We start from the raw sequence: 26372 nt of genomic DNA, 5'->3' as shown, positions 1-26372 counted from the left end.
TCAGTGGTTAGCACTGTTGCCTCACAGCGCCAGGGACCTGGATTCGATTCCAGCCCCGAGCGACTGTCTGTGTGGAGTTTGCACATTCTCCCTGTGTCAGCGTGGGTTTCCTCCTCACAGTCCGAAGATGTGCAGGTTAGGTGAATTGGCTATGCTGTAGTGTTAGGTGCCTCATTCTGAGGGAAATGGGTCTGGGTGGGTTACACTTCAGAGGGTTAGTGTGGACTTGTTGGGCCGAAGGGCCTGTTTCCACATTGTAGGGAATCTAATCTAATCTGGTGCCCTTTAGTGCAGGAAACTGCCATCCTTACCTGGTCTGGCCTACGTGTGGCTCCAGACTCACAGTGATGGGGTTGACCCTTCTGAAATGGGCCATTCAGTTCAAGGACAATTAGGTACATGGAATAAATGGTGCCTTTTCCAGTGAAACCCACTCCCCCTGTTAAGCAAAAAAGAAACCAGTTACTGGCTGAACAGATATTTCCTCTATTAAATATTGGGAAGACTGAAGCCATTGTTTTCAGTCCCTGCTCCGTACTCTATTCCCAAGTTGTTAACATTCCTCTCCATGGAAACTCCCTGAGGTTGAACCAGATTGTTTGTAATCTCGGTGTCATATTTCTGGACATAAGTGTTTCATGTGCAGCAGGTGGTGAAGAAGGTAAATGGTGTGTTAGCCTTTAGAGGATCCGAGTACAGGAGCAGGGATGTCTTGCTGCAAGTGTCCAGAGGCCTTAGTGAGACCACAGCTGGGGTACTGTGTGAAGATTTGATCTCTTTCTCTGAGGAAGGATTTTCTGGCTATGGATTTGAAGATGTCGGTGTTGGACTGGGGTGTACAAAGTTAAAAATCACACAACATCAGGTTATAGACACAGACACAGAATTTATAGCAAAATTTTGTAACTGAAATTATACATTGAAAAAGACCTGGATTGTTTGTTAAGTCTCTCATCTTTTAGAATGACCATGTTGGTGTCAGTTCTTTCATATGTAAATCGCGAACCTTCTTTAAAAGTTACATTCTCAAGTGAACTTTAACAATTGGTGCCATGTCGGCCCAGATAATGCATTGAAGGTGTGAGCTGCCCTGTGTGAGGCTGTCTGTGCCACAATGGTCAGGCTGATTCTAATCTAAACAAATGGATTTACAGAATCTTTCATGGATTCATGCAGTTTTTGAGCAAAGTAAAGTGTAATTCTGCAAGTATAAATTCACCCCATAAACTTATATGTGTATATGCGTGTGTGTGGGTCTGTGTGTGTGTGTCAGTGTAGGGGGGGAGAGAGATGTATGATTGTCTGTGAGAGAGTGAGTGCAAAGGGGTATGAGTCTGTGAGAAGGCTCTGAGGATAAGGTGGGAAAGTGAAGTTCAGTCACACATCAGCCATGATTTTGTTGAATGTGGAGGAGTCACCTTTGGTCTACTCCTGCTCCTATTGTGTTGCTGGTCAAAGCACAGCAGGCCAGGCAGCATCTCAGGAATAGAGAATTCGACGTTTCGAGCATAAGCCTGATGAAGGGCTTATGCTCGAAACGTCGAATTCTCTATTCCTGAGATGCTGCCTGGCCTGCTGTGCTTTGACCAGCAACACATTTGCAGCTGTGATCTCCAGCATCTGCAGACCTCATTTTTTACTCCTGCTCCTATTCCTTGTGTTACCTCATCACCTTACTTCCAATTCCCTCCACAGCCTCACCTTCCCTATCTCCATAATCTCCCCAGCCCCAAAACCCTCCAGAATCTCCAAGCTCCCCTAATTCTTGATGTTCATCATTCCATCTTCACTGTCACCTACTTCCCTCAACTTCTTTTCTTTTTGTTTCTGTTTGTGAACTGTTGGTATCACTGGATGGGCCAACATCCATTGCCCATCTCTGATTGGCCAGAGGGTAGGTAAGCGTCAACCACATTACTGTGGGTTTGGAGTCACATGTAGGCCGAGCCAGATAAGGACAGCCCATTTCCTTCCCTGAAAGGCATTTATAAACCATGATGTGGAGATGCTGGTGATGGACTGGAGTGTACAAAGATAAAAATCACACAACACCAGGTTATAGTCCAACAGGTTTAATTGGAAGCATTAATTACTTGGAATTAATAAACCAAACTTTCTTAAAGATACTCAACAGAGTATATGTTGTCATTATTAAACTGTTGTTTTAATTTCAGAATATTTATTGAATTCAAATGTGATTCAAATCTCAGTGCCTCGAACATTAGCCTGGGGTTCTGGGTTGCTAGTCCAGTCACATCACCATGACTCCACCACTATCTCCAAAACCTACGATATTGACTGTGTTTTGGGTTATTGGGCCAACCCTCTCGATGCAAAGGTGATCAGTGAGTTTCATGGTGAGAGTGTGATGCTTAATGAAGCCAGCAGTACAGGTTCAATCCCTGTACTGGCTGCAGCAGCTCAGGAAAACCTGCGTCTTCACCTTATCCCACATTCAGCATGTGGTGCCTCTCAAGTGTCTTATAACCAATCGCTGCTGTCTTCCTCTCTCACGGAGAGAGACGCTTAGTCGCTTTGTGCGACCACGATTGAAGTTTGGGATCAGATTCTTTTTTCCTTCACCCGGAAAGTGGTGAGCTGATGGAATTCTCTGTCACAGGTTGAGGTCAAAACATTTGAATGCTTTCAAGAAGGAGCTAGATAGAGTATGGGTAAAAAGGGATCAAAGAGGGAGCTAGCAGGAAACGGGACTGAATTGGACGATTAGCCATTGAATATTGAATAGTGTAGCAGGCCGAATGGTATCATCTGTTCGATTAAACAATTTGGTAAGCTCTCCTGGGTTAAAAGGGCTAAATAAATACAAGCTATTGCTGCTATGACTGAGGCTGGGAAAGCCACATTTATGTGAGTGTATGTGAGGGGGTTTATGTACTTACAAACGTGGGTATATGTTTGAGCATATGTGCATGAACAATATCTTTGATGTTTATACTATCCTTCCCTCCCACTTCCTGGAGGTGTTCGAACTCCTAACTGACCAGAATTACTGAACTCATTTCCACAACTGCTCACAATCATGGCTAGATGGCTGGGATCTATTGGTCACGTGAAATACTTTAGTCATTGATTGAATGTCCTGCTGTTCTTCTTTAAATAATGGCCATGGGACTTTTTGCATCCAGTCAAAAGACAAGCGTTCAGTTTTACATCTCATCTGAAAGACTACACCTCTGACAGCTCTGTACTCCCTCTGGACAGCCACTCTGTATATTGGGTTCAAATATCCAGGCAAAAGCGATACCCACTTAGTCAGAGCTGACATTTTAAACCACAGGGGTGGCAAAGATGCAGTATCTGTGGAGAAAGAAACAAAATTAAAATGTTGAGGCCAATAACAATTGGTTCAGTGCTTCCAGCAATATCTGGCCTTTCAGATTGCCAGCAGCTGAGGTATTTAAGAATGAACTAAAGCTGCGAGGAATTGAACATAAAATGATAAAAAAGCAAAATGCTGCGGAGGCTGGAACATCCGAAAGAGAGACAGAGAATGGTGGAGAAATTCAGCAGAACTGGCAGCATTTGTGGAGAGAGACGCTGAGTCAGTGTTTCGAGTCCAATATGACTTTATGAAAGCTGAAGGGTCTGAGAGATCTGAAGAGTCATATGAGACTCAAAAATGTTAACCCTATAAAAATAATAATGCCATGTTTCAGTTAGACAGGACATTAATAGGATCACATCTCACATATGTGTGCAGTTTAAGTTTCCTTATAAAGATGTAAAGGGTGCTCCTGTTTCCTCTCACAGTCCAAAGATGTGCAGGTCAGGTACATTGGCCATGCTAAATTGCCCAAAGGTGCATTAGTCAGAGGGAAATGGGTCTGCTAGAGTTACTCTTCAGAGGGTCAGTGTGGACTTGTTGGGCCAAATGGCCTGTTTCCACACTGTAGGGAATCTACCTAATCTAATCTAAATTCATTCAAGATAGTTCAGAGGACACTTACATAGACATCTTTAATATATTGTTGTCATGTGTATCAACATACAGTGAAAGGTGTTGTTTTGTGTGCTATACAGGCAGATTGTACCAAACAAAGTCCATGAGGGTGGCAGAACAGAGTGCAGATTACAGTGTTACAGCTGCAGAGAGAGAGAAATCAACATTAACATTTGAGAGTCGAAGAGGATGGTGCTGGAATGTCTCATAAGCCTGAATTAGCAGAGCTCATTTCCATTGGAGTTGAAAAGTTGACTCGATTGAAATGTACATGAATGTTCTGGACAAGGTGAATGGGGAATAGATGTTTCCTCTTGGAGGTGAGAGTGGTTACTGCAGATGCTGGAGATCAGAGTCCAGATTAGAGTGTGCTGGAAAAGCACAGCAGGTCAGGCAGCATCTGGGGAACAGGAAAATCCACGTTTCGGACAAAAGCCCTCCATCAGGATTGAGTTGTTCCCTCTTGGAGAGTGAGTCCAGACATGGAGGCCCCACTTTCAGCACAGGGAGAACATTTATGTGTTTATCTCAGAAGGCGGGGTCGTTGAATAGTTAAAATGAAAGTGGATAGATTCTTATTAAGCAAAGGAATCCAGAGTTCTTGGCATGGATGGGATTGTTCAATTTGAGATAAACAGATTGGGCAGGATCTTATTGAATGGAAAAGCTGGTCCAAGGGGGTCGAATGGGAGAGGGCTTTGGCACTAGGACAGACGGTACATTTCACACAGCCAAACATCCCAGGCACCAGGTTATGGACCAACGGGTTTATTTGCAAACACGAGCTATTACAGAACAACGGTGAAACTGCTGTCTTCAAGGAGCTCGAAATCTTTCTCAAGTTTCGAAATAGTTCCTGTTGAAGTTGTAGCAACCCTGGGAAGCTGCGGAAAGTCCAGCGACTGAGCGACTGAGCTGATCTCTCGGACTATTTCCGATTTCTACTTTTGACAGCGGTTGCGTAAAGGAACATTTCGGGTCTGGGGTCTGGGGGCTGGGGAGCAGCATCTCATCGTGAGGAGAGTCGCTGCAGAAACGGCCGCTGGGCTAAATATGAAATCATGTTCTTTCATCCGGAGATTAAAACGTTGGATTGTGAGATACTGGACTGAATAAACTCGGAATGAAAAGAACATAAAAGTCTGAAAGAGGGGAGAGAAACTTGCCAGAGGTTTTGAGGTTAACAACGTGAGGCAAGTCTTGTCTGCTCCTCTGAAGCTGCCGGACCTGCTGTGCTTTTCCAACAGCACACTCTCCACCTTTTATAATAGCTTTGCCGTTTTAAAAATAAAAATAAAAATGAAATCTGATCTCTGTCCTGCTTTTCCCCTCCCCCCCTCCCAGCTTTCTGTCCCCCACCCTCCCCTCCTCTCCTCCCAGCTTTCTGTGTCCCCCACCCTCCCCCCAGCTTTCTGTGTCCCCCACCCTCCCCCCAGCTTTCTGTCCCCCACTCCCCACCCTCCCCTCCCCTCCTCTCCTCCCAGCTTTCTGTCCCCCACCCTCCCCCCAGCTTTCTGTGTCCCCCACCCTCCCCCCAGCTTTCTGTCCCCCACTCCCCACCCTCCCCTCCCCTCCTCTCCTCCCAGCTTTCTGTCCCTCCCACCCTCCCAGCTTTCTGTCCCTCCGTCCCTCCTCCCCTCCCCCCAGCTTTCTGTTTTGCCCCCTCCCCCCAGCTTTCTGTTTTGTTTCTCTAGGCCATTTACAATTTGCTGCTGAGGGCAAACCCGGAAGTGGGACGCCCTACCCCATCCCCGGGCCCTTTAAAAGGTCCCTCCGCGCCGCTATTGGTGGAAGGGGCTGTCAATCAGGACGGGCGCTGACGTCGCAAGGGATCCACCCCGCGCGCTGGGGGGATTCCCGGCCGCGAGTGCGCAGGCGCGGGGCCCCAGGCGCTCTGTCCGGGAGGGAGGGAGGGAGGGAGGGGCAGGGCTGCCTCTACTCGGTCCGCATTGGCAGCCAGTCGCCTGTTCCCAGCGAGAGCAGCGGAGGCAAGGTAGGGGCTTACCTGGGCAAAGGGGGGGAGGGTGAGCCTGGGCTCATGGGGCAGTGGGGAGGTGGGCACAGGGGCGGGAATGCTAGCGATGGGGGCATTGCCTGCTCCAGGCCTGGGCTCCCGGCTGCTTTACAATCGCTCCTGAGCGTGAGTTGCACTGACATGTATCTGCTTCGTGACAGTTGTGGGTGGGGGTGTGTAGGGGTGCGATGGGCCGAACGGACGGTATATGTTGCACAGCTTGTCAGTGTTCCCCATCCCCTGGCGCTCCTGGTGTGCGTGTGCCCGCTATTGTTTGTTTGTTTAGTTCTGGGGACAGGGACAGATCTAAAGATTAAAAGGAGACAGCCCAGCCACTCGATCACCACAAGTGTTTCCTCAAAGGATTGGCATTCGTGTAGCGCCTTCTCCGATTGCCTCGCAGCCAATGCATGCAGTCAGACAGCATAGAAGCAGGCCCTTCGGCCCTCCGTGTCTATGCCGACCAGCAAACACCAAACCACACTGATCCCAATTACCTGCACTTGGTCCATAGCCTACTGTGCCCTGGCATTTAAGTGCTCGTTCAGATGCTTTTTAAATGTTCCCTGATGGGTTAGGTAGGTTGGCCATGCTAATTTACTCATAATGTCCAGGGATGTGCAGTTTAGGTGGATTAGACATTGGAAGTGTGCAGGGTCTCAGGGGTAGGGAGTCTGTGGATCTGTGTTGAGTTGTTGGGCCGAATGGCCTGTTTTCACACAGTAGGGACTCTCTGATTCTCTCTCCCCACCTTCTCAAGCAGCATGTTCCACACAATGTATAATCACTCCCCCCTGCCCCAATTATTTGAGATCTCTCTAAGCTGCTTGCTCCTCATTGTAAACTTATGTGTGCTGGCCTTAGACATGGGGAGAGGTTTCCATGATCCTCTCCATCTATGCCTCTTATAATGTTATCCACCACCATCAGATTCCACCTGCGGCTTCCTCTGCTCCAGGGAAAACAAGCCCTGCCCATCCAGTCTCTCCTCAGAACTGAGACTTTCCATCCCCAAGGTGAATCTCCTGCGCACCCCCTCCAGAGCAATCATGTCCTCCCCAGTAATTTGTGGTGCTCTCTGTTGTAATTGCTTGAGGACTGGCTTGCCAATTTGTGCACAACAAGCTCCCACAACGCAGCAATATGATGAGTGACCTGATGCTATCGGATGAGTGAGAATAGTGGGCTGGGACTCAGTGTGAGCTCTCTTACTGTTGCTCACAGTGTGACTGTGGGATGCTGTAAGCCCAGCTGAGTGAGCAGACTGGGTCTTGGTTTAATGTCTCATCTGAAAGATGATATCTCTAAAGGTGCAGTTTGTGGCAGCAACTATTTGCAATTTATCAGTTTTTCTTTAATATAGTAAAAGGCGCCGAGGTACGATCTCATTACCTCAACAGAGCACCAGTCTGGATTTTGTGCTAAAGTGCCTGGGTCCTGGGGTTTGAAGCCATAGCAGATACATTGATGTTTGGGCATGTATGTGTTTGTGAGTCCCTGCATGGGCTTCATTACACAGACAGAGGATGTTAAATTACAATCAGTGTGGTGGAGGTGCTCTCGTTGTGTTGAAAGGGGGAGGGTGCTGCAGGATTTTGATTCATTTGCTTCTTTGAAGAGCTGCTGGAGGCACGATGGGCCAAACAGCCTCCTTCTGCATTTGTAATATTTCTGTAACGATCCAGAGATTGGTGTGACGATTTATGTTTTTGGTTTGGAGATGCTGGTGTCGGACTGGGGTGGACAAAGATTAAAAATCACACAACACCAGGTTATAGTCCAACAGTTTATTTGGAAGCACTAGCTTTCGGAGCGACGCTCCTTCATCAGGTGGTTGTGCACAGTATAACCTGGGGTTGTGCACAACCGCCTGATGATGGAGCAGTGCTCCGAAAGCTACTGCTTCCAAATAAACCTGTTGGACTATAACCTAATGTTGTGTGATTTTTAACTTTATTTCTGTTTTTGTTTCTGATTGCATGCGTATTTGCTGTCTGTTTGTGTGTGAGAGAGGTTTAATGGTAGTCTTCTCTTTGTCCTTGACCAGTGTGTTCTGGTCCTAGGACACCGTACCTTGGCCCTGGATTGGGAATGTCAGTTGTTTGAAAGGTGTTCTGGGACCACTGCTTAGGCAAAAGTGAGGACTGCAGATGCTGGAAACAAGAGTTAAATCAGAGTGGTGCTGGAAAAGCACAGCAGGTCAGGCAGCATCTGAGGAGCAGGAAAATCGACGTTTCGGGCAAAAGCCCTTCATCAGGAATAGAATTGGACCACTGCCTCATGAGTCAGCACCTGCTGACTGACCATGCCGAACCTGTCGGTAAACCTTCAGGAGCTGCAATTGGCTCGTTGCTTTTCACATTTTTAAGTAAGCCACTGCATTTCATCCACTTTTGCTTCCAGCGCAACAATAGATTAAATTGTAAAACTGCCATTTTCAAACCCTCATTGACTTTGTGTCTGCCTGTCTCTCTGTCTCTGCAGATGCTGGAAACCAGAGTCTAGATTAGAGTGGTGCTGGAAAAGCACAGCAGGTCAGACAGCATCCAAGGAGCAGTATTCCTGATGAAGGGCTTTTGCCCGAAACGTCGATTTTACTGCTCCTCAGATGCTGCCTGAATTGCTGTGCTTTTCCAGCACCACTCTAATCTAGAATCCTATGTCTCTCTCTGTCTTCAGCCCTTCATCTGGTCCCAGCCTCTTGTACATCTCAGATGTTAATAGCAAGCCTTCCTTGGGCTAACTGCTTCTGAAAGACTAGAAATCTCCTCTGTCTCCCTCCTAAGCACTCCCTCCCCCCTCAGCCAAGCTGTGAGTGAGCTCTCCTGATAGGTCTGATCTGTATCTAATCTGTGTTTGGTAAACGTGGCTCGGGATTGGCTCTTATTGCAGCAAAGGTGTTATATCAATGCAAGTTGTTATTGTTGCAGCAGCAGCAGCACCGTGCCACATCAATAAGTCACTTTATGCTGTGAATTAGTTGTAGTGCAGTCATTATGGGATGTGGCAACTTATTGCCTCAGTGAAGCTTCCAGTACAGAGAGAGAGAGAGAGAGAAGAAAGAGAGAGAGAGAGAGAGAGAGAGAGAGAGAGAGAGAGAGAGAGAGAGAGGAAATGATTGTGGAACCGCGAGTTATTTTCATAGCCCAACCACATGTTGTTGATGTCATGGTACACTGAGTCAAGATTTCTACCATTGTCTTGTGTGTAAACAAATGGAAAGCAGGGGTTTTCAGACAAGATTTTTCTGATGATAGTCCCCTCTAACTTAACCCTATCATTGCCAAAAGTCCACAAAAACACAAGGACTGTCGGCAAAATTCTGCGGATGCTGGAAATCTGAAACAAACACCCAGAGAAACTCAGCAGGTCTGTGGAGACAGCAACAGAGTCAATGTTTTGGGTCAGGTATGACACTTCATCGGCGCTAGTTTTGAAGAAGTTTCAAAGTGTTACCTCTGTATCTTGTCTCCACCAATGCTGTCAATCCAAGGAATGACGGACTCATTTACTGGCCATTCTGGGTCATCCAGATTCAGGGTCAGTTTTCCACTTTGTTACGGTTCCAGCGGGATATCCCAAGTCATTAAGTTGTGAGGTGGGGCAGATGAACTAGCTCCCAATCGTCTTATTTTTCCACCATCTTTTTGTTGATCAGTCCCACTACCAGCAGAGTTGAAGCTGGTTTATTAACCCCTGTCCTTGTAATCTCCAAGAGGAAACTGTGAAATGTGTCAGTGATTTGGGACATTATTCTGTGGGGTGGCTTGCTGTTGAGTAGGGGTTTGGTCAGAACCCTCTGTAATCACAAAGAAATCTTCATTCCAGTCTATTTTGACTTAACTCTCCCCTCTTTGAAAGCTTACTGTTTGATCTTCCCATGTATTTACATGTGGCATTCTGTGGGGGTCTCTCTCTCACTCACTCACTCATGTGTGGAATGAACATTCAGAGAAAGTGGTGGATGTGGGTACAGTTACAATGTTTAAAAGGCATTTAGATAAGTTCATGGATAGGAAAGGTTTGGAGGGATATGGGCCAGGAGCAGGCAGGTGGGACTAGTTCAGCTTGGGATTATAGTCAGCATAGACTGGATGTAAGGGTCTGTTTCCGTGCTGTTTGACTCTATCTGTGACTAATTTTGGCAATCTCAGCCCCCTCTCTCTCTTTTTTTTGAGAAACAACACACTTTTTTTGGAGTTTTTATTTCCAAATGACACCTTTCACCATCTCTAACCTGCTCTACTTTTCGTGATGACCCTTAACCTCCATTCTCATTACCTGCCTTTCGGTCCTTCTCACTGGCTGGTTTGTGATGACGAGTGACACCTACAGCGTGGGTTCAATCCCCACACCGGCCGAGGTTACTATGTAGGACTCTCCTTCTCAGCCTCTCCCCAGCCTGAAGCACGCTCCACATCAATAAACATCAGCCTGGCCAAAGAAGCACTGACCTCTCTGCGAGACCAAGGATACAAACATCAGACAGCACCAACTCCATCAGCAAGGACAACCTCCTCAAAATAGTAGACCTGTGCCTCACCACCCACTTCACATTTTGACGATAAGACCTACAAACAAATCAATGGGATAACCATAGTATCGCCAATATCGGGATTCTTACCAGAAGCAGTTATGCAGAGACTTGAACAAACAGCCCTCCCCACGATCCAATCCAAGCTTTGGGTCCGCTGTGTGGATGACACCATCATGAAACGGAACAAATTCAAAGAAACCCACAAACACATAAACAACATCCTTACTGGTATAAAGTTCACCCAAAGAGCAAGAGAACGCCAGCCTCCCCTTCCTAGATGTCAGAGTGGAATGAACAGCCAATGGAGAACTGCAGACCTACAGGAAAGCAACACATACAGACCAGATACTCAACTACAGGAGCAATCATCCCAACACTCCCAAACGGAACTGCATCAGGAAATTATTTAAGTGAGCCACAACACACTGCAACATCCAGGAACTACAGGATGCCGATGAAAAACACCTATACAACATATTCAAGAACAACAGGTTTCTAATAAGCACAGTCCGCCAATTCTTGCACAACACCTAAACAAGACTGCACAACATGCCCATAGACTCTAGCCGCACTACCATACATCAAAGACATCTCGGAGATGACCAGACTACTCCAGCCCCTTGGCATTATGGTAGCCTACAAACCTACAACACACTGAAACAGCTCTCCTAATTAACCAGCAAAATGAATATCTATAAAGAAAATACCCTGCGAGGACTGCAACACCCATTACACTAGACAGACAGGCAGGAAGCTAGCCACCAGGATACAGGAACACCAACTAGCTACCAAAAGAAATGACCAACTACCACTAGTATCCTTACACACAGACAACGAGAGACACCAGTTTGACTGGGACGACACATCCATCCTGGAACAGGCTAAATAAATACACGCACTGGAATTCCTAGAGGCCTGGCATTCAAACCGGAATTCCATTAACAAACACATCGATTTGGGCCCCATTTACCAACCTCTCGGGAAAAAGAACCGGAACTGATATCATCCACCGTAACAGACCAAGACACACAAATACCAAGCGGGACAGAACACCAGCGCTTCACCAGAGGCTGACCGATGTTACCTAGTATGGTGACAAAACTTCTGACAACAACTCCTCCAGCTCAGCAAGCAAACTTACAACCTGCACAATGACCCTCGGGTTAAAGCACCATCAGTCGTCTCTCATGTGTACTCTCTACTGAGTGAGCAATCTGGCCTGGTAAGACTCAGGTGACTTTGGCTTCACTTTTACCTAAAAAAAAAATCCATCTGGTTCACTATAGTCTTTTTCACAGACCTATAAAGTTCACGCTGACCTGCGGAAAAGCATCTCACTCAGACCCACACTGTAACCCTTCATTTCCCTAATTCACCCAGTTTGCAAATCCCTGAACACTCTGTGCAACTTAGCATGGCCAATCCACTTAACTTGCACATCTTTGGACTGTGGAAGGAAACTGGAGCACCCGGAGGAAACCCACACAGACACTGAGCAGACTCCCCACAGACTTTTGCCTGAGGCTGGAATTGAACCCGGGTCCCTGGCGCTGTGAGGCAGCAGTGCTAACTGCTGAGCCACCGTGTTGCCCCTGTTGAGGTAAGGAAGCCTGCAGTCCGTATCTGGTGTGGCCTCCAGGCCCACAGCAATGTGACTGACTATTAACCACCATCTGAAATGGCCAAGGAGGCCCCTCAGTTCAAAGGTGATTTAAGGATGGGCAATAATTCTCCACATCCCAGCCCAGAATAAACAAGAAAAAACTCTGAAAATACTTGGCAGCCACTCCTTGAGGTCCTCTTTGAAGCCCTTTGCCCAGAATTGAACAGTACGTTCCAGCTGCTTTCGGTTTAACATTTTTATTTTGTTCCATGCTTCATCTCTCTTTTTATAAAAGCTTGAACCCTTTGCCCCTTTTTTGGCTCTGGGCCGCGTAGCTTCTTTTTTAAACTAGGCACGTGCTGCGCTGCTAACTGTGTGAGAGCTAATTGTGGACAGACACTGGTTATCGGGTTTGTTCTGGTTCTGGGCAGATTTTGATAGAAAATGCTTGGAAGCAAATCTCTGAGGCTTCTGATTTGTGCAGTAAGTCGCAGAATGGCTTCCTGTGTCCAAACACTGTCACATTTCAGTGACCGTATACACTGAGCCTGAGGCAGCTGTCTGTGGAGTTAGGCCACAGATCAGCCACAATCCCATCTAGGCCCGTTGTGTTGTACTGTGTCCAGTTCTGGTCTCCCACTTGGAGAAAGGATGTGATTTAAACTGGAGAGGGTTCAGAAAAGATTTACCAGGATGTTGCCAGGACTTGAGTTATAAGGAGAGGCTGGGTCTTTATTCACTGGAGTGTGGGAGGTTGAGGGGTGATGACGTAGAGATTTATGAAATCATGAGGGGCATGGATTAGCTCTTTCCCTAAGATTGAGAGTTCAAAACTAGGGGGGCATATTAAGGTGAGAGGAGAAGGCTTTTTAAAAAATAATGAGGGGCAATGTTTTTCCAGAGTGCTTAGTGTGTAGAATGAACTTCGAGGGGAAGTGATGGATGCAGGTACAATTATAATGTTTGAAGGACAATTTGATAAGTATGTGAATAGGAAAGGTTTGGAGGGAGATGGGCCAGGTGCAGGCTGGTGGGGCTAGTTTAGTTTGGGAACATGGTCAACATGTACTGGTTGGGCCGAAGGGTCTGTTTCCATGCTGTATGACTCTATGAATGGTGGTATAGGCTTGATGGGCTGAATGGCCTACTCCTGTGGAGAATTGAGAGGTCGAGCTTGAGGCCTTGAGGCAAGGGCCAACACTGGCTTCTGATTGGCTGAGGACTGTTAGTCCGCTGGTCCTCAGCTCCACAATTCTGGCAGGGAATTCCGATCCCAGCTCCTCCAGAAATGCAGAGTGCGACTGAAATCCACACCGTTGCCTGGGAGTTAAACCACATGCCCTTTTCGATCAGTCAGTGTGTGGCGTTCTGAGAGTAAATGCCCTCTGGCACAGTCAGACGCTCAGACAGCTGGCGAGGAAGGGGAAGTATTTCAGGGAAATGTGGGAGGGAGGGTGGCACTTGGTTAAAGGGCACGAATGTGGCACTGCGGGGGCGGGGGGGGCGGGTGGGGAAGCAAAGATGTTAGGACAGGTGGCTGAGGAGGCTGGTTTATCAGAATCTTCCGTTTCTTGGGCAGTTCCCACTGAGCTTGCTGCGTCTGGGATTCTGCACAACTCCATAATACCATCAAATGGGCTATTCAGTCTGTCGAGTTCTGCACTGTCATTCAGTGAGATCGTGGCTGAACCTTCAGCTCCACTTTTACTGCCTTCTGTCCATAACCCTTGATTCCCTTACTGATTATAAATCTATCTCCGTGTTGAGTACACTTAATGACCCAGCCTTGACAGCACTCTGTGGTGAAGAATTCCATAGATTCATTACCGTCTGAGAATGAAATGTCCTTCTCATCTGTCCTAAATAGGCGACCCCTTACTCTGAGATCATACAACCTGGTCCTGGACTGTCCCATGAGGTAACTCTCTGCATCTGTCCTGTCAAAGTCCCTAAATATCTGGTGGTTCACTAAGGTTGCCTCTCATTCTTCTAAACTCCAATGAGTACAGGCCCAACTTACCCTTGCCCTTCCATACCCAGGAGTCCTACAGCATGGAAACATACCCACAGCCTGGTGCACTGACATTCTACTCCAGTCTGCACTGCTCTAACCAATGGCCCTTGGATGATCCAGCCAATGTCTAAGCAGCCAAAGTAACTTGTACAAATTGCAATAAACTGCACTTTGTTGTCAAGACAACAGCTACTGGTTAAAACTCATGTGGTTCAGCCCCTAACCCTGTCAATCAAACCGACCTTTAGAGCCAGCATAGACTGGAGGATTGTGTTTAGAAAGAGAGACACCCCTGGGGCCAGGGTGCATTGTTGCTCTGGACAATATCATTTTGATTTAAGTTTCTGTTCTAATTCCATAAGTTTCTGACAACTATTTGACACTGTTACAGTGCCCCAGCAGGGAAATGTCGAATCCTTTAGTGTTTGATATTTTGTAAAAGAGTATAAAGCGCTGGTCATGGAGAAAGCACCTTCCCGATAAACTAACAATGCTGGGTTTGAGGTTTGGTAGTGACTTTCTTGAGATATACACAAGAACTCTGAATGTGTACATCCACGCTAGTCTGAAAATAACTAATCCGGTCTGATCCGAGCAGCTAAGCAGCCTCAGTCCTGGTCAATTCTATAAGACTGAGCAGGTTGTAAGTTTGCTCAATGAGCTGGAAGGTTTGTTTTCAGATGTTTCATCTCCATGCTAGGTAACATCATCAGTGAACCTCTGGTGAAGTGCTGGTGTTATATCCTGCTTTCTATTTGTGTCTTGGTCTCTTAAGGTGGGTGATGTCATTTCTGGTTCTTTTTCTCAGAGGTCTAGAAATAGGAGCAGAAATTAGACCATTCAGCCCATTGAGTGTTCTCCACCATTCAATCATGGCTAATAAATTTTTCCCTCGCTCCCATTGATACTGTCTTAAGTATTCTCAAAGACCTGGCCCTCCCCAGCTTTCTGTGGCAATGAATTCCATGGATTCCCCACTCTCTGGCTGAAGAAGTTTCTCCTTATCTCCATTCTAAAGGGTCTTCCCCTTTCTCTGAGGCCATGACCTTGAGTCCTAGTCTCTTCTGTCAGTGGAAACCTCTTCCCAACATCTACTCTGTTCAGGGCATTCGGTATTCTGTAAGTTTCAGTTAGACCCCCCCCTCATACTGCTAAACTCCAAATGTAAGCCCCTAGCCCTCAAACGCTCCTCGTGTTAAGCTTTTCATTCCTGGGACCATTCTCATGAACCTCCTCTGAATAGATTCCAGGGGCCAGTACATCCTTCCTGAGATATAGAACATAGAAACATACAGCACAGAACAGGCCCTTCAGCCCATGATGTTGCGCTGAAGATTATTCCTAATCTAAAATAAAATAACCTAACCTATACTCTCTTCAACTCACTGCTATCCATGTGTATGTCCAGCAGTCGCTTAAATGTCCCTAATGACTCTGCTTCCACCACCACCGCTGGTAACATATTCCATGCATTCACAACTCTCTGCATTAAGAACCTATCTCTGACGTCTCCTCAATACCTTCCTCCTAACACCCTAAAACTATGACTCCCTTGTGCCAGTCAATCCTGCCCTGGGAAAAAGTCTGCTCTGGCTCTTGACTCTATTCATTTCTCTCATTATTTTGTACACCTCAATCAGGTCACAGCTCTTCCTCCTTCTCTCCTGAGAGAAAAGTCCGAGCTTAGTCAACCTCTCCTCTTAAGACAAGCCTTCCAGTCCAGGCAGCATCCTGGTAAACCTCCTTTGCACTGTCTCCAAAGCCTCTGTATCTTTCCTATAATAGGGTGACCAGAACTGGACACAATATTCCAAGCATGGTCTCACCAGGGTCTTTTAGAACTGCAGCTGAAAATGTGTTGCTGGTTAAAGCGCAGCAGGTCAGGCAGCATCCAAGGAACAGGAAATTCGACGTTTCGGGCATAAGCCCTTCATCAGGAATCAAAATAAGGGCTTATACCCAAAACGTCGAATTTCCTGCTCCTTGGATGCTGCCTGACCTGCTGTGCTTTAATCAGCAACACATTTTCAGCTCTGATATCCAGCATCTGCAGTCCTCACTTTTTACTTGTAGAACTGCAGTAAAGCCTTGTCGCTCTTAAACTCGATCCCCCTGTTAATGAAAGCCAAAACACCACGTGCTTTCTTAACAACCCTACGCACTTGGTAGCAACTTTGAGGGATCTATGCACTTGAACACCAAGATGTCCCATCACATTGCCAAGATTCCTGTTTTCAATCTGATATTCAGCATTCGAGTTTGACCTTCCAAAATGCACCACTTCGCATTTATCCAGGTTCAACTCCATCTGCCATTTCTCAGGCCAGCTCTGCATCCTGTCAATGTCATGCCCCAATACTATCGACGGCACCTCCAACCTTAGTGTCATCAGCAAATTTACTAACCCATCCCTCAACCTCCTCATCCAAGTCATTTATAAGAACTACAAAGAGCAGAGGCCCAAGAACACTGCCCTGCGGGACCCCACTCACCACTGACCTCCAGGCAAATTACTTTTCATCTACAACCACTCTCTGCCTTCTTTCAGCCAACCAATTCTGAATCCAGACAGCCAAATCTCCCTGTATCCCATACCTCCAGACTTTATGAATGAGCCTGCCATGGGGAACCTTATCAAATGCCTTATACACTACATCCACTGTTCGACCTTGGTCAACCTGTCTCATCACCTCAAAGACCTCCATAAGATTTGTGAGGCATGACCTGCCCCCCTCAAAGCCATGCTGACTGCTTTTAATCACTCTATGCTTTTCCAAATATGGGGTCCAACATATTCCAAATGTGGTCTGACCAGAGCCTTATAGAGCTGGCAACACCAGGGAATGCCAAGAGCAGTCGACTGAGGCACCTGTGGCACAAGTGGTGGTGTCCAGACCGTCGGCTCAGGAGCCACCTGCCTGGAGCTGGTTTGTAATATATCCAAGCAGGTTGATTGGAAGAACAATTAGAGTGGCAAGGTCTGAGGAAGGGTCAGTTGACCTAAAACGTTACCTCTGCTTTCCTTCCACAGATGCTGCCAGACCTGCTGAGTTTCTCCTGCAATTTCAGTTTTTGTGAGAGAAGATTGTCTTGAGAAACCTTAGGACACCGCGGGGTCTGTGATACATCATCACCTGGATAACGTTCTTTTTAATTTGATTCTGATAACATCTCGGTTCCAATTCTGGAAATTTCCATTGACCATTCGGTTAGTTTTGTTACAGTATCCCATCAGCTATGTCTAGCCAATGTTTGGTTTAAAAGGAAAATTGGTGGTTCCAGCCTACTCCAACCACAAGTTGCAAGTGTTAGCTCCACAAATCATCCCCGTCATGATTAAACCCAAAGCAATATTGGCAGCCAGTCTATTGTGACTGAGGTCATCCGTTCGTCCACAACTCTTGCTCTTTCTGTAAACCTGTAAATGTCAGACAGTCATACTCATACCACATGGAAATAGACCCTTTAACTCGTCCACATTGACCAAGTGTACCAAACTGAACTAGTCGCACTTGCCTGCATTTAACCTATATCCCTTTTACACCCTTCTTATTCATATACCTGTCCAAATGTCTTTTAGATTCTTTACTCAGAATGTGGTGGTTGAATGGAATGCACTGCCAGCAGTGGTGGTAGAGTCAGAGACATTAGGGACGTTTCAGCGACTCTTCGATAAGCACATGAAGGGAATATTGGTTAGATTGATTTTAAAGTAGGATAGAAGGCTGGCACAACATCGAGGGACGAAGGGCCTGTACTGTGCTGTACTGTTCTATGTAAACGTTGTAACTGTATTTGCACCTACCCCTCCCACCAGCAGTTCATTCCAGATCCCCTTTTAAATCTTTCTCCTCTCTCCTTTAAAACATACGCCCCTTTGTTCTGGACATCCTCCCATCCCAGGGAAAAGGCCTTGGCTAATCACCCTATTCATGTCCCTCATGATTTCACAAAGTTCTATAAGATCACCCCTCAGCCTCCTACATTACAGGGAAAAAAAAATCTTTATACATAAACCCGCCAGTTCCAGTAACATCCTTGTAAATGTTTTCAAACCCCACTCCAATTTAATAATATCTTTCCTAATGAAAGATAACAGTATTTATTGAACTCCCTTTTAAATGTTATTGTTGTATCTGCTTCCACTGAGCTTTTGGGCAGTGTGTTCCCAGATCACAACAAATTGCTGAATCTAATGAAAATTCTTATCCCCACTGTGGTCCTATTGCTCACAAACAAATGTGACTCCTCTGTTTCTAACCCAGCTGCTGCTGGAGCAGCTTCTCTTCATAAAACTCTTCATAAACATGAGGTACGGTGGCTCAGTGGTTAGCACTGCTGCCTCACAGCGCCAGAGACCCGGGTTCAATTCCCGCCTCAGGCGACTGACTGTGTGGAGTTTGCATTCTCCCCGTGTCTGCGTGGGTTTCCTCCGGGTGCTCTGGTTTCTCCCACAGTCCAAAAAAAAAGTGCAGGTTAGGTGAATTGGCCATGCTAAATTGCCCGTAGTGTTAGGTGAAGGGATAAATGTAGGAGAATGGGTCTGAGTGGGTTGCTCTTCGGTGGGTCGGTGTGGACTTATTGAGCCAAAGGGCCTGTTTCCACACTGTAAATAATCTAATCTAATCTTTTTAGAGTTGTTTTTAGTTGAACCCATGCTCCCACTATGCAGGAATTCTGCCCCCCCCCCCCAACTCGGTGCTGCTGTCCTCACTGGAACACTCTCTAAGACCAGATGCTCCCATTGCCAGATTAGGTAAAAAAGAGGCCTGCAGATGCTGGAAACCACAGTCTAGATTAGAGTGGTGCTGGAAAAGCCCAGCAGGTCAGGCAGCATCCGAGGAGCAGGAAAATCTCAGATTGTTAGGTTGGTGAGCATTGGGAGCCGTGTGTGTGTGGGAGAGAGAGAGAGAGAGAGACAGACAGACAGACAGACAGAGTGGGGAGGAGAGGGAGACGGAGCCAATCCAGATGGAGAGAATCAGTGCTGGGAGCAGGGAGGACAGAGCAACTGAAACAGAGGGAAGATAAAAAGGTCCCTCCCAGGGAGTCGAATCAGCCTTTGTTTACTCACTGCGCACCATTGCAGTTGAAATAATATTCTTTGATTTATGTTATTTTCATCGTGTTTCAAAACAAGATGTTGGTGATGATAGAGATTCTCCTCTCCAGTAATATTTGAAAGTATTATGTGACCAAATGTCATAGAACCAAATCTCCAGGAATATGTCAAACCTACTTCTCGGTCTCCCTTAACTTACTGTTAAGGCCCTCACTCGAGCTCTCTCTCTCAATGTGTATCCTGCTCCCTCCTCACTATCCACCCTTACTGGTTCACTATCAGACCATAGGCCGTTCAGCTCATTAAGTCTGCTCCCTCATTTGATCATGGCTGATATGTTTCCCAACCCCATTCTCCTGCCTTCTCCCTGTAACCCTTGATCCCCTCACTCATCAAGAACTTGTCTATCTCTTGTCTTAAAGACACTCAGTGACTTGGCCTCCACAGCCCCCTGTGGCAGTGAGTTTCACAGATTCCTCACCTTCTGGTTGAAGAAATTCCTCCTCATCTCAGTTCTAAAGGGTCGTCCTTTCACTCTGAGGCTGTGTCCGTGGTTCCTAGTCTCTCCGACTAGTAGAAACATCCTTTCCATGTCCACTCTTCCCAGGTCTCTCTGTATTCTGTAAGTTTCAATGGGATTACCCCTCATCATCTACAACCTGCTTCATCACCAGGTGCCCTCGCAAACCAAGGACTCTCTCCCTCCAGTTCTTTTACTTTAAACAGTTCACTCCAGATTGTGGGTGTCTCTGACTGGGGCAATATTTATTGCCAATCCCTAATTGCCCTTCCCAGGTCGGTGATGAACTGTCTTTATCCACTGTGGTGTAGTTAAAGCTACTACCCCATACCAATTCCATCAATACATTTTTCTTAAAACCAAGCTTCTGCTTTGCTGTATCACATTAATGAATGTGCACTCAGTCTTGTTCCTTGTGTTCCTGCACACGATGTCTCACTCTCTAGAATGTTCTCTCTGCCTCTTTCAAACTTTCAAAACCTCTTCTTAGAATCCCCACAGTGTGGAAAGAGGCCATTCAGCCCAAAAAGGCCACACTGACCCTCCAAAGAGTAACTACCCAGACCCATTCCCCTATCCTATTACTTTACATTTACCCCTGACTAATGCACCTAACCTCCTGATGAAGGGCTTTTGCCCGAAAAGTCGATTCTCCTGCTCCTCGGATGCTGCTTGACCTGCTGTGCTTTTCCAGCAACACTCTAATCTAGACTCTAATCTCCAGCATTTGCAGTACCCACTGCCTGCCTAATGCACCTAACCTACACATCCCTGAACGCTATGAGCAATTTAGTTTGGCCAATTCACCTAAACTGCACATTTGTGGACTGTGGGAGGAAACTAATGCGCCCAGAGGCAACCCACGCAGACTGAGAATGTGCAGACTCCACGCTGACAGTCGCCCGAGGCAGGAATCGAACCCGGGTCCCTGGCACTCTGAGGCTGCAGTGCTAACCACAGCGCCACCGTGCCACTCTTATCAAAAGCCACGCACTCTGACACGGATTGGCCACTTTCCCAGTCTTGTGTTTCCTTAGCTTTATCATTCACATCTCCAAGGAATGCCTCAGGATATCTTGTATAGCCCAGGTATTATGCACAGGTCAGTTGTTTTTGTTGGACCTGAACTTGGGATCACGCACAAGATGCCAGTTTATCGTGGAAAGCCTATGGGCTAGTTATCGGTGAGAAACCGCAACAGAAACTGGGCAGTTCTGGCAGCATTTGTTGGAAGAAATCGGAGTTAACGTTTCAGGGTGCAGTGACCCTCCTTCAGAACAGCTAGGAAAATGCACTATTTATGCTGAAGTCGAGGCTGGGGGAAGGGTGAAGGGCAGGTAAGTGGATACGAGGAGATGGAGCCCAGAGAGTGAGATGTGGGAAAAAAAAGTAGGTAAAGAAGGAGATTGTGGATATTAGGAGAATGTGAGGACTACAATTCCTGATGAAGGGCTTGTGCTTGTAATGTTGATTTTCCTGCTCCTCGGATGCTGTCTGACTGGTGTGCTTTTCCAGCACCACACTCTTCCAATGTGGATAGGAAGCAGCAACAGGAGAAAAACTGAATAAATGATGATAAAGGCTGAGAGTAAGGGTGAGAGTAGGGTGGGTGAGCTGCGCCATATTATGTGATAATAGGCCTGGGGACTGGGTGAGATTGGGAGACCTTTCTAAAAGCAATCTGCATTGAGCTGGACTGGGTGTGGAGGTGGGTTTAAAAAAATGGAATCAGGCTGTAATGTTATTGAACTCTCTGCTGAGTCTGAGAGGCTGCAGGATTCCCAGGTGGAAAATGTGATGTTGTTGTGTGAGTCTGTGTTCAGGCTGGAACACTGCAGCAGGCCGCAGAGTTGTTGCCATGGCAACACTGTGTTGAAGTGGCAGGCAGCTGAAAACTCGGTCATTTTTACAGACAAATCCAGCATCTCCTTTCCCACTTGGAGACCCTGCGGCCTCAGCATCGAGTTCAATAACTTTAGAATCTGCTTGTATCCTTCCATTCTTTCTGATTTGATTTATTGCCATGCGTACCAAGGCACAGTGGAAAGCTTTGTCTTGCGAGCAATACAGGCAGATCACAGAGTTAAGTAGCATAGACAAGTAATAGATAAACAGCAGCAAAAACAAAAACACAGGTACAGGTGAATGTTAAGATTTTGAGAGTCCATTCAATATTCTAACAGTAGGGTAGAAACTGTTTTGAAACCGGCTGGTGCGTGTGTCAGGGGGATGCCCTGACCTGCTAGAATAATCTCCTTATAAACCTCTTCCCTTTCTTCCCTTTCCCCGATGGTAGAGGTTGTAGAAAAACATTGCCAGGGTGGGATGGATCTTTGAGAATACTGGTGGCCTTTCTTTGACAGCGGGCCTGGTAGATGGATTCTGTAAATGGGAGGTTGGCCTTTGTGATTGTCCGGGCTGAGTTCACCGCTCTCTGTAACCGTCTCTGATCTTGAATGGTACAGTTGCCGTATCAGGTAGTGATACATCCAGACAGAATAAAAAACTTAGAGGTATACAGGTCACATTACACAGGGCATGCCCTAGGCAAGATCAATGTTAACAAGGTCAGTGTTATTCAAGGTTAGAGTCCATTCATCATCTAATAACGGCCGGGAAGAAGCTATTCCTGAACCTGTTGGTGTGTGTGTGTTCAGGCTCCTATATTGGTGTCCGATGGAAGAGGTTGTAGGAGAGCTTTAGCGGGGTATGATGGGTCTTTGATGATGTTGGCAGCCTTTCTGCAGCAGCGAGCGGTGTAAATGGAGTCCCATGCCCAGTCCTATCATCTATTGCTGAAAATGTGTTGCTGGTTAAAGCACAGCAGGTTAGGCAGCATCCAAGGAATAGGGAATTCGACGTTTCGGGCATAAGCCCTTCATCAGGAATTTTTAACCCATTTTCATCGATTGCCAGGCTCATTATAGCATAATACGTTCAGTTGCATTCAGTACAACTCACCCATTTTCTCCTACTCTAAGCCCTTTGTTATCACTTAGTCAATTTCTGTTCTGCCCTGACCTGCTAGAATAATCTCCTTGTAAACCTATCCCGCTTTCCCCGCTTTCCCCGCTTTCCCCGCTTTCCCCGCTTTCCCCCCTTTTCCCCTTCCTATCTCCACCCAACCTCTGTCCCCTAACCTCACCTGCAGCATGAATACTATGTTTTCTGAGCTATTGTCAGTTCTGAGCAAGGAATACTAGACTCGAAACATTAACTCTGTTTTCTTCCCATTGCGGAGTTTCCCCACTAATTTCTGTTATTGTTTCGAAGCTCCAGCATCCAGTTCTTTATCAGTTTCATTTTATCACTTAGAAATTTTTGTTTAAGGTGTGAGAATCTTACACGCAGGCATGGATTCCTCTCGAGCTGCGAGGTGAAAGGGCAGAGTGTATGGCTGTACCAAGCTGAGAGAATAAGGGAGATCAGAGAAACCAGAAGGTCATTCAGTCATCTTTTCCTTGTTCGCTCTTCGAAACCACCTTTTTTCAACCCCAGGCTGTTGCTTTTATATCTCTGTAGCTCTAGAACTTCCTCACACTCTCAAGTGCCTGTCCACCTTTTGTAAAATGTCGTGATCCTCCATCTTTTCAGGTAGAAAGTTCCAGATCTTGACCGTTCTCAGCAGAAAACAAAATCTCACCATACCTTTCTCGCTCTCACACTCACTGGCAGGAATGTCTTATTTTTCTCTCCCTCAGTTGTACATACTTCTCACGATCACTCAATCCTCCATTAACTTCCCTCTTTTTCAAGGAGAGCGGTGTTGATTTTTCCAATCTCTCTCTCCACGACTGAAGTTCATCAATATCTTGTCCCTGTGTCCTGTCAACATTAAGATGTGTGGCCACTGAAATCTTTCTGCTGATCCACACATTTCAACATTGGGCAATTTGTGAGGCAAGGAATAAGAATCTAATCATTTTTAGAAGCGCTGACCTACCCAGCCTCAGTTCCTGTTTAAAACCTGACATAATAATAAACTGAAAGTGCAGATTACTCAATCCCCATCTCCTTGTATGATGTAAACCTCATTGACAGAAACAAAACAAAGCACTTAGAGTCATTGAGATGTGCAGTATGGAAACAGACCCTTCGGACCAACCCGTCCATGCTGACCAGATATCCCAACCCAATCTAGTCCCACCTGCCAGCATCCGGCCCATATCCCTCCAAACCCTTCCTATTCATATACCCATCCAAATGCCTCTTAAAAGTTGCAATTGTATCAGGCTCCACCACATCCTCTGGTAGGTCATTCCATACACATACCACCGTCTGTGTGAAAAAGTTGTCCCTTAGGTCTCTTTTATATCCTTCCCCTCTCACCCTAAACCTATGTCCTCTAGTTCTGGATTCCCCACCCCAGGGAAAAGACTTTGCCTATTTATCCTATCCATGCCCCTCTTAATTTTGTAACCTCTGTAAGGTCACCCCTCAGCCTCCAACGCTCCAGGGAAAACAGCCCCAGCCTGTTCAGCCTCTCCCTGTAGCTCAGATCCTCCAACCCTGGCAATATCCTTCTAAATCTTTTCTGAACCCTTTCAAGTTTGACAACATCTTTCCGATAGGAAGGAGACCAGAATTGCACGCAATATTCCAACAGTGGCCTAACCAATGTCCTGTACAGCTGCAACATGACCTCCCAACTCCTGTACTCAATACTCTGACCAATAAAGGAAAGCATACCAAACACCATCTTCACTATCCTATCTACCTTCAACTCCACTCTCAAGGAGCTATGAACCTGCACTCCAAGGTCTCTTTGTTCAGCAACACTCCCTCGGACCTTACCATTAAGTGTATAAGTCCTGCTAAGATTTGCTTTCCTAAAATGCAGCACCTCGCATTTATCTGAATTAAACTCCATCTGCCACTTCTCAGCCTATTGGCCCAACTGGTCAAGATTCTGTTGTAATCTGAGGTAACCCTCTTCGCTGTCCACTACCCCTTCAATTTTGGTGTCATCTGCAAACTTACTAACTGTACATCTTATGCTCGCATCCAAATCATTTATGGAAATGACAAAAAGTAGAGGGCCCAGCACCGATCCTTGAATCTAGTACAGGCTCCCTCATGGCCAGGCTCGTTCTACGTTGACTAGAGTCATAATTGGAACCAGCTAGTTTATTTGAAATCACAAGCTTTTGCAGCCTTGCTCCTCCTTCAGGTGAAATTAGAGATGTACAGCACAGAAGCAGACCCTCCGGTCCAACACATCCATGCTGACCAGATATCCTAACCTAATCTAGTCCCCTTTGCCAGTATTTGGCCCATATCCCTCCAAACCCTTCCTATTCATATACCCATCAGATGCCTTTTAAATGTTGTAATTGTACCAGCCTCCACCACTTCCTCTGGCAGCCCATTCCACGTATGCACCACCCTCTGTGTGAAAAGGTTGATCCTTAGGTCCCTATTAAATCTCTGCCCTCTCACCTTAAACTTATGCTCTTAAGGTTTGGACCCCCCCACCACCACCTCCAGGGGAAAGTCCTTGTCTATTCACCCTATCCATACCCCTCATGATTTTATAAACCTCTATCAGGTCACCCCTCAGCCTCTGTCGCTCCAGGGAAAACAGCCCCAGCTTATTCAGCCTCTCACTGTAGCTCAAACCCTCCAACCCTGGCAACATCCTTGTAAATCTTTTCTGCACCCTTTCAAGTCTAACAACATCTTTCCAATAACAGGGAGACCAGAACTGAACACAGTATTCCAAAAATGATCTAACCAATATCCTGTTCAGCTGCAATATGACCTCCCAGCTCCTTTGCTTAATGCACTAACCAATAACGGTAAACGTACCAAATGCCTTGTCCACTGCCATGTGCAGCCAATTTGCACACAGACAGCTCCCACAGACAGCCCTGAAAATAACAAGCAGATCACCCGTCCTTGGTGATGGTTGGGGGTAGAGTGGACGTGTATGTTTGTGAAGAGAAGCAAGAAAATTTCACAACAATGGGACCTCGTACGTCCACCTACGTGGACATGGGTCTGTGTGCTGTCAACCTGTTGGTACCTTAGGCACTGCTGCACTCCCTCAGTGTCCACCTGGGTCATTTGCTGCCATCCCAAGGGTACGACTCCATCCTGCGACCCCCTGCGTTTCTTGTGTTTGCACAGATAATCCCTGTTTCTTGACGCCGGCTCTCATTAGTGTAGAGAGATGAAGAATCTATACATAAACCAGTCAGCTATTGTTAGTTAATGGGACAGTCCGGTGATTAAACTGGACTAATGCTAATGCTCATTTGGAAAAGCACTGGCTGACCCCAGTTGCCAGGGTTATTTTGCTGCATGTGAGGGTATATTTTACGGGTGTTTCTCATCACCACCCCACCCTGCATTGTTTACTTGTCAGCCAACAGTTGGAAGAGTCGAAAAGTGTGGTGCTGGAAAAGCACAGCAGGTCAGGCAGCATCTGAGGAGCAGGAGAGTCGACGTTTCGAGCATAAGTTCTTCATCAGGAGAGCGCTGCCTGCCCAGCTGTGCTTTTCCAGCACCACACTTTTCAATTCTGATCCCCAGCATCTGCAGTCCTCACTTACTCCTCAACAGTTGGAAGAGACAGTCAGAAACTGAGTGAGCGTTCTTTCCTCCCACTGCCTGCCTGTCTGTCTTGCTAAGGATTTGAATCATTCTGAAAACCTTTCAG

General features: G+C 46.5%; 1 protein-coding gene across 2 annotated transcripts in view; it reads left to right on the top strand.

Moving 5' to 3' along the window:
* Positions 1-26372, top strand: part of tnip1 (TNFAIP3 interacting protein 1) — a 115286-nt gene that overhangs the window by 10224 nt on the left and 78690 nt on the right. The window contains exon 1 of one of the 2 annotated variants that reach the window (XM_060837425.1): positions 5868-5954. The exons of the other annotated variant lie outside the window; for it this stretch is intronic. The gene's annotated coding sequence lies outside the window, so the exon portion shown is untranslated. Of the gene's footprint in view, positions 1-5867; positions 5955-26372 lie in introns of those variants that run through there. 2 annotated transcript variants of the gene reach the window in all.

Source organism: Hemiscyllium ocellatum, chromosome 16 (assembly GCF_020745735.1).
Source record: "Hemiscyllium ocellatum isolate sHemOce1 chromosome 16, sHemOce1.pat.X.cur, whole genome shotgun sequence".
Classification (NCBI taxonomy): domain Eukaryota; kingdom Metazoa; phylum Chordata; class Chondrichthyes; order Orectolobiformes; family Hemiscylliidae; genus Hemiscyllium; species Hemiscyllium ocellatum.
This window is presented reverse-complemented; position numbering and strand designations above follow the sequence as displayed.